The 17812-nt window shown below is 38.7% G+C and overlaps 1 protein-coding gene across 1 annotated transcript in view; it reads left to right on the forward strand.

The window, feature by feature from the left end:
• Nucleotides 1-1639: 1639 nt before the first annotated feature.
• Nucleotides 1640-17812, forward strand: part of LOC128877125 (zwei Ig domain protein zig-8-like) — an 86677-nt gene continuing 70504 nt past the window's right edge. Inside the window, exon 1 of the mRNA XM_054124159.1 lies at nucleotides 1640-1755. The gene's annotated coding sequence lies outside the window, so the exon portion shown is untranslated. The remainder of the gene's footprint in view (nucleotides 1756-17812) is intronic.

Here is a 17812-nt window from a genome sequence, read left to right on the forward strand (position 1 = left end):
CATCGCAAGGGAGGGTACGAACTTCGAAATTCGTGGATCGAGCGAGGGACTTTTAAACGAGTTTTTAAACGAATGGACATGCTCAACAGCTGCGAGTGGATAGGGCGCGTACCAGGGATGATTAGAAAGACCAGGCCTGGTCTGGAAAAGAGGCGGAAAGAATAAAACAAACGATCGAACGGGAGGCTCTTGTTGTAGGTCGACGCCCTCGAAAACCGTCGACCGACGATTCGATCGTGAGATTAATCCATCGAATGTAATTGGAAGGTCGCTACCGTGTCACGGGCTGGAGATTTACGAGCACGTGCGCCCCGCACAAGTCATCTCGCTTTTGTTTTTCACAGAGAATGCTCGTCCTACGACAATAAAGACTATTTTCCCTGCTCGAAAGGACACGACCCGGTGGCTCCAATGAATAATACCGGTTACGATACAATTTATTTATCGGCCGGCGATCAATCTTCGTCAATCCGGACACTCGTTCGTTAATTTGTGTTCCGGAAATACCGTCGGAGACCAAAGAAAACGTTGCGTGGAATTTGTGGCGGACACCCAGCGCTTCGTGTCTTGTCTCGTCCATTTACAACCGCTATACGCTGTCGTTTGAATAAAAGTGGAACAAAATGGACCTTTCGGTGGCGATGTTCCAAGTTTTCTTTATTGTGGCTTCCCGTGATATGCTGTTTTAGAATACGATGTGGTTTCATCAAATTTATTATTCTTTCAGACGTTCATTAGCCATCTAGGAGTAATCAAATTTGTCATAAAGAGAGTATGGCATGTATAAAACATTAAATTGAAAATAGAGTATTTCCATATCGGTTTTGATTCTAGAAATTCCAAAAATTCATGGACCACGCACGATATCGAGTTCTTAGGTTCAAGTGTCTGACCATTAATCGCTAATTCTACTTGTTTTTCCATTCGTAACCATATGCTCCTGTAAGTTCAAATATTTATTCTTCGACTATCTTAATATAATATGCAATAAGAAATACGTCTAAAAGAGCTCTGAAATAATTTCCAAACTTGTCTGACCATTACTGGCTGATTCTACTTGTTTTCCCATTTACAAGCGCCGATGATGCTCCTATACGTTCAAATACCAATTCTTCGACTATCTTCATATAATTTTCAATAAGAATTACGTCTAAACGCGGTCTGAAATAATTTCCAAATTTCGAATTCCAGTTCTGTCGCAGCCCAGCGTGAAGCGAGCCGACGCTCGTTAAGGGCGGAAAAGGTTCGATGTATCGCGGCGCGGTGGGCATAAATTTCAACGAAGCAAAAAGATGGCAAACTGAAAAAGCAGTCACACGCACGCCACGGGCGGTAAATTCCCATAAGAGCCCCGCGCAATGAATGCAACTTGCAACTGCAAACGGATTACCCGCGAACGAAACGACAAAGCTCCCTTTTATTTACAGTTTCCACGCGTGCGTTGATCATCGCCGCGATATCGCCGGCGGATCGAGTGTTGCAACACGGAAAGCCGAGCTTACGAAGATTTTCGAGGACAATGGACGTTTCGTAGGATCCCCGTGGAGGGCGCTGCCGGGTGGCGGATCCATCGGAAGCACGTGGTGGTGGCAGAGGTCGCCCCCGAAGACTCGCGAGCTTTCAAACTGCGAGCAGTCAGTTGCCAGCCGACCGTGCTGCACGAGTCGTGCGTTATGTTATCGTGTTACCTGAGCCAGATCCACCTCGACGACGCTGATAACGAGGACTGATAAAGGGAACGTTGGATTTTCATTGGTAAGTCTGAAATTACTTTACTTTTTCTTCGTTAATTAATTGATCGTTCTTGGGAACTTTGATGCAAACCAGTCTAAGATAGTAGATATTGTTATTGGAATATCAGCTATGTTTCTTTTTGCAATGCAATGATAGAATAGCAATCGTGATTTAGTAATTGAAATTAAGTTTCGAATTAATTTCTATTCGTAATTAAACCTATTATTCAAATAAATAGTATCATTTCAATCAACATTGTGTAAAAGAAAGAAACGTTTGAAAATTGTTTTTAAAATGAACCTCAAATACCTTTCGCGAATAATGATATTTATTACAATTTTTTTTTCTCACCTCGTTTATGTACAATAAGGACGTTTGCGCTTGTCATGTAGTTTGCAAACGCTCCTCGCCATGCATTTACACGGGTTTACAAGGTGAATATTACTCCGTAAGTTTCTTGGGAATTTTCGAAGTTTTAGAGACGGTTGCTTGGGCGGGAATGGTTCAGAGATTTTAATGATGGAGGATACCTTGTCGCTTCTATTTAGAAAGTTTCAACAGCGGCGGTGTTGAGAGATTAACGGATTTGGTGGTTTTGTTAGCGTGATGATACGATTATGTAAACCAATCTGGTGTAAACTCTTCCGTGTATATTATTTTAAATACGGATTTCCAAGTAGTGAAGCATTTAAATCAGTCACCATTGAGAAGAGTATTTTATAAAGTAGTAGTAAAGAAATATTTCGTAACGTATTGATAATAATTATATTTTCGATATTATTCTGCATTTTTTGTGTTTTAAATCAATTAGAATTTAGAAATATTCTTTCATCCTTTTTGAATCAAAATTAAAAAGTTAATTATTCTAAGATTTGTTCGCGTCATAGAATATTACTTCTGTAACTGTCTAGCCTGATCGATAGACCCAAATATTTATCGTTTGAAAAGTGGAGTGCTCAGTTGAATAATGATCGAGGCTTTCATGCGTAAAACAGTGTTTGAACGTTTCACCAACATTGCATTTGCAGCAGGTGTTTAATAACGTACCGATACCAATTTGTGCCGTGCGGTTATCATCTATTTAGGCTACGCATGATTGCGTCACGGATCATTGGTCATTGGCAACGGAATTTCAATTGGTCAACCGATCAAAAGGACAGTGTTTGTTCCCGTAAACCTCAAACGGTATTAATTCCAACTACTTAAATCGCGAAAATCCGAAATACCGGTTCGTGGCTAAGAATGGATGCGATTTTATTCAAACAACAGACGCAAAGTTCATTCGATTGAACAGATTAATTAAAAAATAATTTTGTCTATTGTGAAACATTCTATTGTTCACATTTTGTATTAATGAGTGACGAATACATATGTGCTAATTATTTATTCACTATTTTATGTTTGTATTTAATTGAAAATTTTGCTCGTTCGTGATGGTGGTCTAACAAATCCAATAACATCGAGTATCGAATAACACAGTTGGTATTACTGCCAATATTATAATCAAATTATTATTACTAACAGTTTCATAGAAATTGTGGTAGATTCGAATCCTCTTCAGACGGAGATGCAACGTAAACTATTGTACCGCATGATTCTATAAAGAATGCCTCTGACAATGAGTGATGTTCATGGTGTAAAAGAAATCCATCTTTTCACCCATATATTCCACTTTCATAATAGGAATGTCATTAATCATTATTCGGGTGATATAAAAACCAATAGCGAAATCTAGCCGAAAATTTGAATTTTATCAAGGTATGTCCCTTTAAATTAAATTAAATAGTAGGTTCAAGACGAAGGAAAATTCGATGTTTCAAACATTGAATAACATTTGATATTTTGTTTAGAATATTTATCGTTTGCATTATGTGCCGGATAAAAGATTGATTCTAGCGTTATACATCGTTACGGCACGAGACGAGCAAAAATAAACGGTGTTTGCCTTCACATTTGACATATGTAACTCTTGTTTCAGAGATTCAAAATAAATTAGATCGTAATTATTTTTGATCCGTATAAATGTAACTATCAGTAAAAGCTTTAACGATTAAACAAATGATAGGACAATTTCTAAGCCACCTGCCCCTACAAAAATAAATTACAAGAAAGTTACAAAAAATAGAATCGATTTCGTGGGTATAGCAACCGCGAAATTCCACTCAAGAAAATCATCGAAACCACCAATATTCACACTCTTGGCTCGCCAACAGTGTCCTTTCATCCCTCAATTACTACTTTCCGATCGCTCGAGCAACAATTTTCGAACGCTCGAACCTGAAGTGCTCGCGTCGTATTCGAGAAGGTACCCCGAAGTATTTAATCCGCGACAGTCGTGGCGCCTCGTTGGACCTGTCGTTTACACCCGATTTTTCATAATATTCGCGGGTGACCATGCACCTTTCGGTGGGAGATCGATACGGGGTTGAGTCGCGAGCGTCGACTAATTACGAGGCTTCTTTTTGTTCGCGCGACGCTCGTTATGCGGTAGCTAATTAGTTTCCTGAACGGCGTCTGGGGAAAAAATGCTCGGGACATCTTAACTCGTGATAATTATGACGTATGTGGTGGCGCGATGCATTCAGAAAGCGGCTGGAAGGATGCGACGCGCGGACGTTGATACGGTACGTGAGCACGCGCCAACTTAAATAAAACCACGAAAAAGCCGCCTTAACGACCGGCCCCGTCAGACCACCGTCGTCTTGTCAAAGAGTAGAGAACGTTCAATGCTCGCTGCTTCTAGATTCAATCCTACTTTTCCAACGTAAGTAGTTCAATATCCAAACAAAAGGACAATGGGGCCTTGTATAAACGGGTTTCGCGCTCGCTCAAGTGGGGAAGCAAGCCTCATTTCTTGATTTCCACGAGTGCTGGAATGCAAAACTGGCCTTCTTTGGGCTGAGGACCCTAAATGTCATCATTTGGCTACCAGGAGGCCTTTCATGGTATGATAACTTTGTTTCTTGTTGTCGAAGATACTGTCACGTCTTTGAGGTTTGGTAAGAGTTGAAGTTGTTCAATGATTAAGAAGAGAAATTTATAGTGATTCGAGCTCTTGAAATATCGTAAAATAGATTCGATGCTAATATACATATAAATTTCTGAATTTCATATTGAAATTACTTCTGATACAAATCCAGAGAAAAATAACTGGAAATATTATAGCGTTCCAGATGACGGTGGGCATGTCAAAATCTCAATTTATTATGTAATAACCATAGCAATTCGGGATCCCAAGCGTGATGTTTTATGATCTTCGGCGATCGTTCTGAAAGCAATTGCATTCCTCTGAAATACCATGGTACTTCTTTTGATGGTAAAGACTTTAGACATCGACGTTTAATGCTCTCATTAAAGGTGAATCAATAGTACAGTCACTCCATTTTCGTGGATATCTTGATAACTTCACATAGTCTGTATCGTTCATGATTGGAATATTTGATTTCGTGTTGGCACTACTTAAAATATCGCAGAACTTCAAATCTATCAGGAGTTTTCAAGGCTTCCCCGACTGCATAACTTTAAATAATATTCGCAGTAATTGGCAGAACAGCAGTGAATCGTTTAATTGAATATTTGAAGAAAATGGAACGAATTCCAATTATTACGTGCGAAACTTTACGATAACGTTTGGCTGCAATAAGAAAATGTTGGTCGTCCAACTCGCAAAACTACCTACAGATGGTCTCGATGAGGGGATGAATTAACTCGGAGGCTGCCAGTTTCAACCCTCTACTGCCAAGTAAGCCTGTAAATTGTACTTTCAAGAATTTTTACTTCTCGACACTCTGAATCAAATACTATTATAAAACTCAACAGATAGGCTTTGCAAAATCAATTAACCGTGATCCCTTACTCTATCCATTTCTGATTTGTGCTCTTTCAACGTCCTACATCTATTTCAGCTCTATATCTCCTTCTTCAAAGACCTCCTATAAGTAACCATTTCATATTAGGTTCAAAATAATTCCATTTCAATACACGTAATATCAAATGTGTTTCTACAACACATTTTCTTCGTTATGAAATTACTTCTTTTAACGAATAACCGAAGCATTTTGAATCAGCTTTTAATATTAATCAGTGCAAACAATTTTAATACTCTTAGCATGAAATGCAGTTAAAACATTGAATCGAGAAACTTGGCAGCGTTGTTGTATATTTTTAATGCGTTTCAGATAGCAAAATAACGAAATAATATTAGAAAGGAGTCTGCCCCGACGTCCTTTCGCAACTAATGAAGGCAGAACAATAAAAGGTACAACACGGTAATAAGCTCTTTGTATTAGCATTCGGAAAGCGAGCAAAAGGAAGTCACTGCGGGACACGAACATGTTGTTATGAGTGGCTGGTCTATCGACGGTCCATAAAAGTCCATTGTAAGCTCCAGCCCCAGCCTGTTCGATAATCGATGCAGCGTTTCACACAGGTGGTATTGAATCCGGATATTCTGATTATCCGCGCGAATTCCTACGCCAAAAGTTGAGATCCATCAGGGCTTTAGAAACTCTGGATGGGCGCAGTAATTAGGTTCATCGTAATCACCGAAATTCGCGTCGAGAAGTGTTTGAATTCCGCTGTCGAAGGGGGGTAGTGTTATATAACTCGTGGGCATGATAGGGGCTGAGTTATTAATATCTTGATTATATTATCAACATCATCACAGAGTAGCACCTTGAATAATCTGAATTCCGCTGTCAAAAGAGGCTAGTATTATCTGACTCGTGGCTTATCACGTTGATCCACCATATGTGGGTGACAGTGCTTTTCACTGAAGAACTGAAAATATTCATTTTGAAAGTCAAGTGTCGAAGAAAATGAATTTAAATGAAATACTTGAATCTCAATGAAATTACAAACATAAATATCGCAATAAATGTTTGGTTACGTAGGTTCCAATAGTCTGTAAACAAAGTTCAATCAGAGTAGAAATTTTCGAAATTATTAGTCTGGCAGTTAATAGAGAGTGAGTTATTAATATCTAAATTGTATTGAATATTTTGAATAATTTATCAACACCTCAATCAATGATACATACAAATAAATATTTTAGTTGTTGACACTGGTATAATATTGTAGCTAATATCTTGAATAATTTATCGTGACTATAATTAATAAATTGGTATGAAGAGTGACTCGTAGCTAGAAACAGGTGACGATAGATCGACAGTGACGCTGCTTTCTGAGCAGGTAAATCGTAGACCGAGCGTAATCAACCGCGGACCTTTCGACATTTTCCTAATGTTCTCGAGCGCAGCACTACGCCTTCGCCAGCTTTGCAGTATGCAGAATGCTAATTGTCCCTTTAACAAAGGCTGAACGCTCGCGCGGAACCTGTACGCCTCGTTGTCCGCTCGAGGTTACCGCCCTGAGAATAGGTCTACGCTTCTTATTCCCCTCTATGCGTGCATTCAACCACGACAATCTTAATACGTAATGCAGTCTCGAGGAATCATTGTTATTCACTGTTCTTGGCTAGAAAATTCCCCAGTTTTCTTCTCATCAAATTCAGTGTTCTTGTTATAAAATTTTCTAGTCTCACGTTAGTTTAAATGCTAAAATATATAATTTATTAGAATTTGTTAAATTTAGAGCATCGAAACCTGAAATGTTTCGCTTATTTTCCATAAAAATTTCGTGACGAGAGATCGATCGAGACTTTTTTTCTCTGCTCCAGCACATTTCAGTAATTACTGTTTCACCTATTTTCCATCGCATCCTTTCTAAGGAAGTCGACAAATTTAATGTCACGTCCTGAAAAATGGTCGCACGATGAACTGGTCGAACCTCGGACACGCGAGGTTAGAGCGTCCGCTTAGACTTCAAGGCAAAGCCGATTCAAAGAGCTACCAACCGCGGTGAGTGACGGACGATAGTTTAAGGGGTTGAACCGCTATAGAGGTCAAGAAAAAAGGCACAGAGATTTTTTTTAGGACGTATGGTACACGAAATAATTAAATCGTAATATACAATTGGAAAATAATGTAATAGATGCTTAAAGACAAAGTCTTCTATTTTCAAAAACCTCTACTTAAAATGAACACGTAATTGAATATATAATTCTTAACTATTTAGCTTGAAATTCTACTGTTTCCTTCACCGAAACTTGCAACTTCAACCTCACACTACACAAATAAAAATTCATGAGTTTCGTAAATATAATATATTCCAATTTAAACGAGTTAGCCCGAAACAAGGATCCTCAGGATTCCATAGAATCCGACACTGACTTCTGACACTGTTCCTCGAAGACAACGTTAGGAGTTGCCCCGTCTGACGTCACTGGACCTCCTAGATCATTGATACGCAAAAGAGTCACGATGGCCCGGTTGGTTCAGGTTGTAGTGAACAGTGAACACGCGTTATTTCGCTAATCGATTCCGGCGCGCGCCGTGTCGAATAATGGTTTACACGGGCGGCGATCCATCTTATTTAAGACTTGCATGTAAACGATTCAGTACATCGGACGAAGCTCGTAAGCCGTCCGTTCAATTTCCATCGAAGCTGTATACCGCCAGGAATGGAGTCGGGCTTGACAAACGTGTCAACGTCAATGGCACAATCTATGCTGACGATTTCGTCTGACGTACAGGGAACCGATGCTCGAACAATGGCAATCGATACGGATGCGGAATTCAATCGTTAGATACGTTACTTTATCGATGAAGCTATTATCGCACAGAGCTGATTACACATTTCGGTGGTAAACAATGTGTTCAACTCTTTGAGGAACACACGATTTTGAAGGAAGGTAGAGCTCGAGCTGGATAGAATTAAAATTTTAGCACTGTATCAGCTTCAAAGTTAATATAAACGCGAAATAAGGCAATTAAAATAATTTACTTGAATTGCAATACACTTACAATCATGTTAGTTTAAGTGAATATTTTCTGATGGGGAGACGATAGAACTCGAATTATTTGCATATTTATTACAAATACTACAATGGTGTTATCTGTTTAATGCAGGACCTACAGCGATAGATTAGGCGTGTGGTAGCGAAATGGTTTCAAATAGATTCGGTACCAAGTCCACTAAAAGTCGAAGCGTCCAATCGAATGAATATAATATATAATAATACAATATGTTGCATATAATTGCAGCAATATTAACGTTGTCACGTGTGTTGATGCACCGTACAAGTGAAACGTATTAATCGGTATCTGGAAACTGTTTCGCGGGCAGCTAGCGTGTCGTATGAATGCGTGTTTAATTTAGCTCGATAAGCTGAATATGTAACATTTGGTACATATTCAGATCGTGTCATGGTAATTACTATACGGAGGCAACTTAACGTTTCAAATATCAAAGTTCAGCGTGTTCTCCATTATTTTAGTCATTGGCATTTTCTATCTTCACCAAAATAAGTGTATGCACCCAAGAACGTTGAACTAAAATGGTGATCACTAAAAGAGTTAAGCTACTTTATATATTAATTTCTTTTATTTTATTGCATGGTACCTCAATGGTTCTTAACCGCTGAATGTTTTATTACCGTTTCCCACTACTGTTTATTTAATAGATAGAGATAGAGAAGTTACATTTCGTCGTAGGATAAAATTTACCATGACCTTTTCTTTCGCGTAGGTGGAACGATGCAACTGAAGCTGAACTTTGTGTAGCTGAACTTTTTCGTAACTGTGTCATTCATTTCTTTTGACGTAGATTACTTCTAATTTTATAAATCGGTAGTTAAACTTTCACGAGATTTATCTTTCGAGAACTTTTGACAATAACAGATTTCGCGCCTTCGCTTCCTGTATTGTATTTTTAGAAAGAATTTTTTTTAGCTTGCTTTAACCGAATATACACTGTTTTGCACTTTTCCATTTATCGTATATTTATATATGTCATAGCTGATATTTATTTTGCAGAATTACTTTTACCCAAAATATCCAGAACCAGGTTCGTAACTTAGGCTTGTAATTATAATCGTATATTCAAGCACGAATAGGTTCTATTGTCTGTTGGAATGGTAAATAGCACTGCCAAAATTACGCATTTATTGATAAGATAATAAGGATCCATCCACTTTAGTGTTGATCAAAGCGATCGAAGTCAATCAATTCGGACTAACCATGTTGGGTTACTTACTTCGAAATGCGAACGATATATCGTACGGGCTTTGACTAGCGTTACCTTGCTCATCTCCTAATCTATCGGTGGCCTGTATGCATACATCAACCGATACTGATCTGTCGCGAGGGGTCGTATAATGAACGCTTTTGATACTGTTTATTGATGAACAGCCAACCTGCTTTAACGTCAATTTCACAATAGCTAAGTGCCGTAGGCTGTATTTTGATAACTGCATAACCAATTATGAACGCCGATGGGTCCAATACTGAGAGATAGTCACAGCAATTAAAATATCCTGAAACAATAAAGAAGAATTTATTGAAAATTCACCCCTTTGATGTGCGGAATTTTAATTAAATTGCATGTAATAGTGATTTTTAATCGATCGCACATCAAAACGGTTGATTTATCCAATGTCTGACTATGTCCCAAGCTATATCACTGGGAAATTTAATCGTACTTATTTTTCAGTGGTTATTTTCGTATTACACTATTTAAAATAAGTCAAAACCTAAGTGCACTATGTGCTAACATCTCGGAAAATTTTATGACCCACATTCGTCCAAACTTTTGTTGCATGAATGTAATTAGAGAACAGCAAATAATTACTACTTTCGCGAATGTTTCCATCTCATCGTCCTCTCTAGAACTTAATATGTATATCGTGACACGTGCAAAACGAAAACTTGAGCATATCTGTCGGGAGATATATTGGCAATTTGCATTCGCTTCCAAAAATAGTATGCGAGGAGGATAGAAAATAATGCGCCTTGGGAATAGGAATGCGAATGAAATATTATTTCCGGCCACGAAATTGCATGAAATTTTAACATATTCCCATCGATACCGGGAAATATATTGCTAGATCCGTTTTTTCCCATTTTTTTTTTTTTTTTTTTTTATTATACTCAAGCAATACTTTCAACCAGCTTTTCATCGTCCACGGGAAGTCGATCGGCCAATAAACTATCTCTACCCTCCGATAAGATTATCTTCGCGTGCTACATTAACGCTAAAATACATTGATGTCGTTTAAAAATAACGACGTGAAAGAACGTCGCGTTAGAAAAATTCTGCCCATAAAATTGTCAACAATGAATTATTAAAATCATTTCGAATTCATAGATGGTCGAACGTCACTGAAAATTCAATTATCAGAAACACAATTACATAGCAATTTATTTGCGGTGTTTATTCGATGAAATACTAACTCAACGTTTTATTTAATGCACGCGATCCGAACAGCAATTCCACGGGGTATTCAGATTTCTAGAAATTCAACGGAAGCAATATTGCTTGCGGAACATAGAAGCCACCGGTTAAAACTTTCCAGTGCGCGCGCGCAAGAAGAGATTCGGTGCATCTTTTATTACGTGGGGGAAATCAAAGAGGTGAACAATTTATTTCTTGGCCAGTGCCAGGCATAGAGGTTAGATCGATGCATTCTGGATTTATCTAGCGTTTCTGATAGAGTCGCTATGGACAAAGGCCGCGCTGAAAATGTCTGCGGCGGATAATACGCCTTAGGCTATTCGAAAAGAACGTGTTCTTAGTGTTCGAACAAAAAAAAATGGATTCGCGGGGGAAATATAAACTTCGTATCTATTTGATAGCCCAACGCAGTGCTTGAGTGTTGATACGTATCTATATTAATGGCTATGTAGGTTACACTGGAGCTTGTCTGGCCAGTGAGGTGTACATTCTACTTGAGACACACAGACTAAGAGTTATTCTACTTATTGGTCCTGATTCCAATTTTCCGTAAATGAAATTTTGAAGGAAAGATTTAAATTATATCATTACTTCGTCACTTACACTTACTATGCAGTCATCAGTGGTTCTCAGCGTTTATGTTTCAAACAAAAATTTGGCACTTTTTTCGCAGCAATATATTATTGAATTTAATATTTTTTTTAAACGAATATACTGGAAATGGAGCATGAATCAACACCTTTTTGGGAACCCATATGTTTTCGAAATTAATCAAAGTCGAACGCTTAATTCAATGAACGGTGAAATATTGGCTTGTCTGGAAAGTTCCCGGCAGACGCCAGTAGGTAGCTTTTCAATGGCTCGAGCCAAATGAAAATCAATGATAACATATGGTATCCGCGGTACATACTGAAAGGGTATTGTTTCGCGTATCTTCAGAAATCATATTTGTCGCACTTAGTCGACTGTCCTCTAGACTATTCTAAATATGAGAGAATGATAGAATGTATCTTTGGTACTAACGGAATCAATGCCACCGCGAACAAGATGCTCCATCAGAAATAACTCCTAACCTATAGTTTGCTATGTTTAGAATTGGAAATTTGAATCGCACAGGTCGAAGATAATTCAAAAGGACATCCGCTATCGGAAGTGATAATTATAGCAGTTAGAATAATAGAAACAGTTGGATTATCAGGTTCTTGTACTCGTGAATATTTAACGAAGCTTTGGTATAAAAAAGTGAAAAACACGTCCATCAGTTATTTACTGTATAATCTCGATACAGACCGGAGCACATTTAAAATAACGTAATTCGAAGTGATATTTCAATTATCGTATTACACGAGATTACTACGTTATCGTATTTAACGAAATCCACGCGACTCGAATAAAAAGGTTATTATTAACTCGACTGCGAATTTAATTGCATTTATGCCAATAGAGCATATGCAAATACATGAATACTTCTTTTAATACAACTGCGTTTATTCTTCACGCGTTTTGTATAAAATCCGCAATCTGTTTAATAGCTCGTTTAGCCACACATTAAAAATAAAAACAATTAGGCAAGTAAAAAATTGAAGTTGCAGGTTGCGAACGTGTTTCTGCGCTCTTGGGGAAGGTCATAGGGTGGTTTTTGTATCTATAAAAAAAAACGTGAGATCGCAAAGAAAGCAGAGCTCGTTATACTATTTAACTTTCTTCTCTATCCTATTCTTCCAACGGCCAACAAAAGTTACGACCCAAATTGCGTGACGCACCCGCGTGGTTTCGACAGCCGCGTCGAATGAAGCGAAAAACCGTTGAAAAGAACGTGAATGCGAATTAGAGTGCAAGAAAATCTCGCTCGAAAGCGAAACAGACGCTCCAAAGCCGGTCGAGACGCGATTGCATTAGCAGACACGTGAGAACCCGGACTCGCCCAACTTTTAATCATCCGCTTCTCTATAAAAACGTACACACTTGGGCGATATATAATGTCCTGCATAAATTCCGGCCGCAATCAGCGCGACGTTTGCTCGGTGCTCGCTTAAAAATGTCAAAGCGAAAGAATGCTAGCGTAATCACAGGCCGGGGGCGTGGAAATTGCGGGCGAAATTCAATCGAGTCTGTTCGTACTCGTTAATCGTAGGCGTAACGACGTATTTCCTGTATAATCTGTCGTTAAACGAGTGTGGGAGGGCGGGGGCAGACAGACGATCTAATTGAAAACAACAAACGTTAAATACTACACCTATTCCGGGTCGAAAAGGTAACACGCGCTTGGGTCGGCCCGCTGGCCACAGTTGTCAACTGCAACCCTCTCCGGTTGGTGGGAATGAAAGAGCATGACGGGGTAATTAGCATACTGTTTCGCGTGCAATCGAAAGGCTCGAATTAGCAGCCACTTCGGCGACGTTCGGTCAAAGGAAATTAGATCGATGAAGTGCCTGGTACTGGAGCTACGAAACACGGTGTATTAGTTATCCGTGGTTGGATTTCTCGTTTCGGGGGTTGCGAGGATATTTGCGTGTTGCTTGGGTAGGTTTGGGTTAGCACTCGACTTTTTATTTCCTTTGTTAATGGTGTGATATTTGTGCGAGGGGTTAGACGGATCCATATTAATGATCATTTAATTGGATTGCTAGTAAGTTGCGCTTCGACTTGTCTGACCAGTGGCGTACACATTCTACTTGTGAAGTACGGAATACATGTTTTCGTCTTTTCCTATATATAGCTCGGATTTGATTCAAAGATATTTTAAGAAAAGGGGTGAACCACCGTTTCACATTAATATTCACATTTTTTTAAAAATCATTCATCAGTGGTTTTCAACCGTTTTATTACAAAATGAAAATTTGACGTTCTGCCCAGGATTCTTCACCTACTCTGAAACAAACCTAAAACGTCGAAATGGTGGAGGCGAGGTTGTATTTTTGATAATTTCATTTCGAAAAAGACCGCGGATTCGGAACGATAAATAGTTTGGTATCGGGAACGTGTCACTGGCATCTGCGTGAAGGATAAAACATCAGTGACTCCAAAATTGTTCGCTGTAAGAGGACCAAGTGACATGGAAACTTGTTGACAGCTGTCGATTCAACTAGCGCGTTCGTCTGTTCTAAATTGTTGCTTCGAAAAACGGGCAGTGCTCTTTTTTAGTAAATCGTCCTGTTTTCGGATGTTTCCTTTCGAATGAACGCTTCTGAACGTTCGCGCTGTTTCCCTGAGGATTTAAACGAATTCCTGCTCTTTTAATTTCGCTCATATTTCGATCCAACAACCATTCAAAAGCAAAACAAATAATGTGACATTAACATTGCGAACCATAAGTAACATTATGCTGCTATTAAAATAATATTCTGATTTTGAAACGTGTCATATTTTACATTAAAATCAATATATATTCATTGTATCTTTTAAAATGAAATTAAAATTTTCAATCGACCTGTTATAGCAGATCAATAAAGGGATTCCAATTCTGTCACCATTTAAAGGAAAAATAATAATTTGATTCTACGGATTCATTGACATAACGTAGTTAATTAAAAACGTCAAAATTCAGGTTAAATAACGTGAAATATTCATCAGAATTAATTGCGATATCATCGATTTCTGGCGTTTAAATATATTTCCACTGTGGACAGATAATTTAATAAGAGTTTTATTGACATTCTCGAATTGGTAATAATATTGGGGCACATGAATTGCATTAATATTTTCAGAACTAACAGTAGGTATAAAAACTGCGTTATCAGTGATATAAAATTGAAAGGCATCGTCAGGCAAACAACGAGCTGGAGTCCCACGAAATGAAAACTGCACACTCGTCAAGATCGCCCGAGTGGGCCAGCGTACGTGTCAGATTAAAAAATAAATAGGCTTTCGGCGGAGCCAATAGTATCGCTCGGAATTACATCCAATGTCGAAACGGGAGACGTGGGGAGGTCAAAAGAAATGTAACCGCACCGAGGCGTGGAACTACGGTGCTCGAAAATGTTGTTTACCTTCGATTCCAGCGTAATTGATATGCAATACACAATGGGAAATCGTTCTCATGAAAATTCAAAGTTATTGATACAAGGAGCACCATTATCTCTCTTTATTCTCCTATGAGACGCAGGGAACATAAATAAATTCCGATGGAGTAAGAAATATCCTGTGTGTGTAACATGATATTTTAAAGGGAAGAAACATGTAAACAAATTTCATAAAATAGACTGAATAAAATCAGATGAACTACTGGCTAAACAAACATTTCACACAGAAGAAAATTTGGAGCAAATACAAATTATATTATTTTCTCAGTTAATTAGCATCTCAGAAATTCCATTTTTTAAGATAGAGTTATATATCTCACTTTCACGTCGAGACTCAACTCGATAAACAATTCACGTTTACTTTACATCCTATTTTTATAGCGAGCCATGTAACAAAATATCGATCTCCCGCGAGATGAGGGACGTTAGACTCTTCCAAGTAATTTACATTAATGCGCTTAGCTACAAGTTTCTGTTACCGTGTTGACGTGATCATGTCCACGAAGTTTCACTGTTCGGAGCGAGGAACAATCCGTAAACTTCGACGGCACTTGACGATATGAAAATTATACAATGAACAGACGCTCGTTTGGCCACACAGCGATGTCTCAACTTCTGGTGTACCCCCACTAATGATTAAGATTTGCTTAAGACTACGAAAGTTTTGATATTATACCAACCACTGTTGATTGGCATCATTAATAGAGTCGCGCGGTATGAAAAATAGAAGGACAACGAAACTATTATGATTCTGAAGAAATCTTAGAGATCTCATTATTAAATTTAATATCTAAGGTTAGATTCATGATTAACCACGACTTTCGTTATTTCCTTAAACGAAAACTGCATCCTTAAAATAAATGCTATTACCTCTGTTCGATACTCTCAACTCACTCGAGCATTGTGTTTGCCATATATTCCTTACATTCAAGATAGCTCCTCCTTACGCTGCGTGCATAAATCCACGTACCAGGAAGTAGTTCACAACGTTTAAGAAAAATTTCCTCGTTAAACTTGCGTCATATTTCTTGGCTAACACATGTGCCGCACTTGCATAGATATTAACTAAAGCGTGAAGATATACAACGCTTAGAAACGAGAGAATTTTTCTGGACTTCACCATTACGCGAGGCATATTGGCGCCATCAATGGAGTCTCCTAAGCAGCGATGACAAAAGACTGCAATACGAAAATTGAAGTCTGACAAAGTGGCGGCGTTTGAATTAAAACTGACAGCTTTTGAATGAATAATAACGTTACTGGGATTAACACGGATTTGTTGTACTTTACTTTATTTAGTGTACGAAGGTTCTCAAAAATCTTTTATTTCGTTTTGTCGTAAAACGTTCGCATGGATAATTAAAATCCAACCCTTTGGAGACTCCATTAATGTAGCTTAGCTTACACCTCCACATTTTTGTTTCTCGCGAAAGGGTTAAAGTCACAGGAATACGCATAGAGATTTCGTATACAGACGAGTTACATGAAAAGTCTCGCTAAAGTAGACAAGCCATGTACAAATCAGCTTTTACGAGTTTGGTAATACCATACACATTTTGTACGAAGTAGTCACTCATAATTTATGGCAAAATAAATAACTTAATAAATGTCTTGCAACTTAGTTCGTCTACATTCCTTTGAATAAATTTCAAAGTGTCCGTTGGCTCTTCAAAATGCAAAAAAATCGATTTTTCCCAAAATGGCGGACTTGAATACTCCCTTAACGAACCGATAGAATGAGAACGTTACATGGACGGAATATTAATGATCCGTAGTGCCGGAGCGTCGTGTATTGTTGTCAAAAGAGAACAACGTTCCACGCGAAGAATAATATTACAGAAGAATAAAGGTAGAATATATCGATGTGTATGATTCAACTCTAAAATCGAGCGCTATTATTCATTATCGATCGCTGACGATGTGGAAATTGCCATCATCAGAAAGCACTCTACAACGAATGATTACTCGACGCAGGTAATAGTCATCTAATCGCCGAACCTTTCGTTAATATCAAGACTAGCTGCTTGAGATGTAAAGTAAATGGTACCATTATAATTGAAAAACTTCAAAAGCTTTAAACTAATAATTTCTCTACAAGTATCTGTTGAGAATGTAAAGAAAAATCTTTCGTTATATCTGCTGAAAATAAACACCAAAAATTTCGTTAATTGCATCGATGAATTTCAATTTTACACGAACCTTTCGACGACGAATCCGTCGAGGCAACATTTGTAAAATGACACCCTTCGTGATCCGGGCATTTCGCGCTTTTTCGTTCCCCGCCAGGTAAAAATGGCCAGAGCATTGTGGCTGTGTAGCCAGTGATCCCTCCTATAAATTCGCTGGATTACGAACTGGTACGTGCCTGTGAACGTTGGCGCGAGGTTTCGTTGGCCACCTTCGAAAAGCCGCTTTCTGGGAATACGGGCCGAGGTACACTTTGTCTTCTCGTAAATGATACCCGGATCGAGTGGGGCCGACCTTTCAAAGTAACCCCCCGATAAGCTAAACTCGAACAAAGGTCCGCGGCTCGGTCCTGAACGATTGGCAACAACCGCCGGCGACTGCAAAATTTTCTCTTCGACTTCTTCCGTATCCGTTCGCTTTCACCGGAAGTTTCCTTTAATTCGCTGCATTGTTTCCTCGCACGTTCCACGAGGTTCCCAATTTATGCCCGCGCCACTTTCCTGGGTTTTCAGGCGGCGTCTAATCGAGCTCGATGGAGCGCGATAACTCGCCCGCGTGGCTTCTAAACTGCGTACGGG

The sequence above is a fragment of the Hylaeus volcanicus genome, chromosome 1, assembly GCF_026283585.1.
Source record: "Hylaeus volcanicus isolate JK05 chromosome 1, UHH_iyHylVolc1.0_haploid, whole genome shotgun sequence".
NCBI lineage: Eukaryota > Metazoa > Arthropoda > Insecta > Hymenoptera > Colletidae > Hylaeus > Hylaeus volcanicus.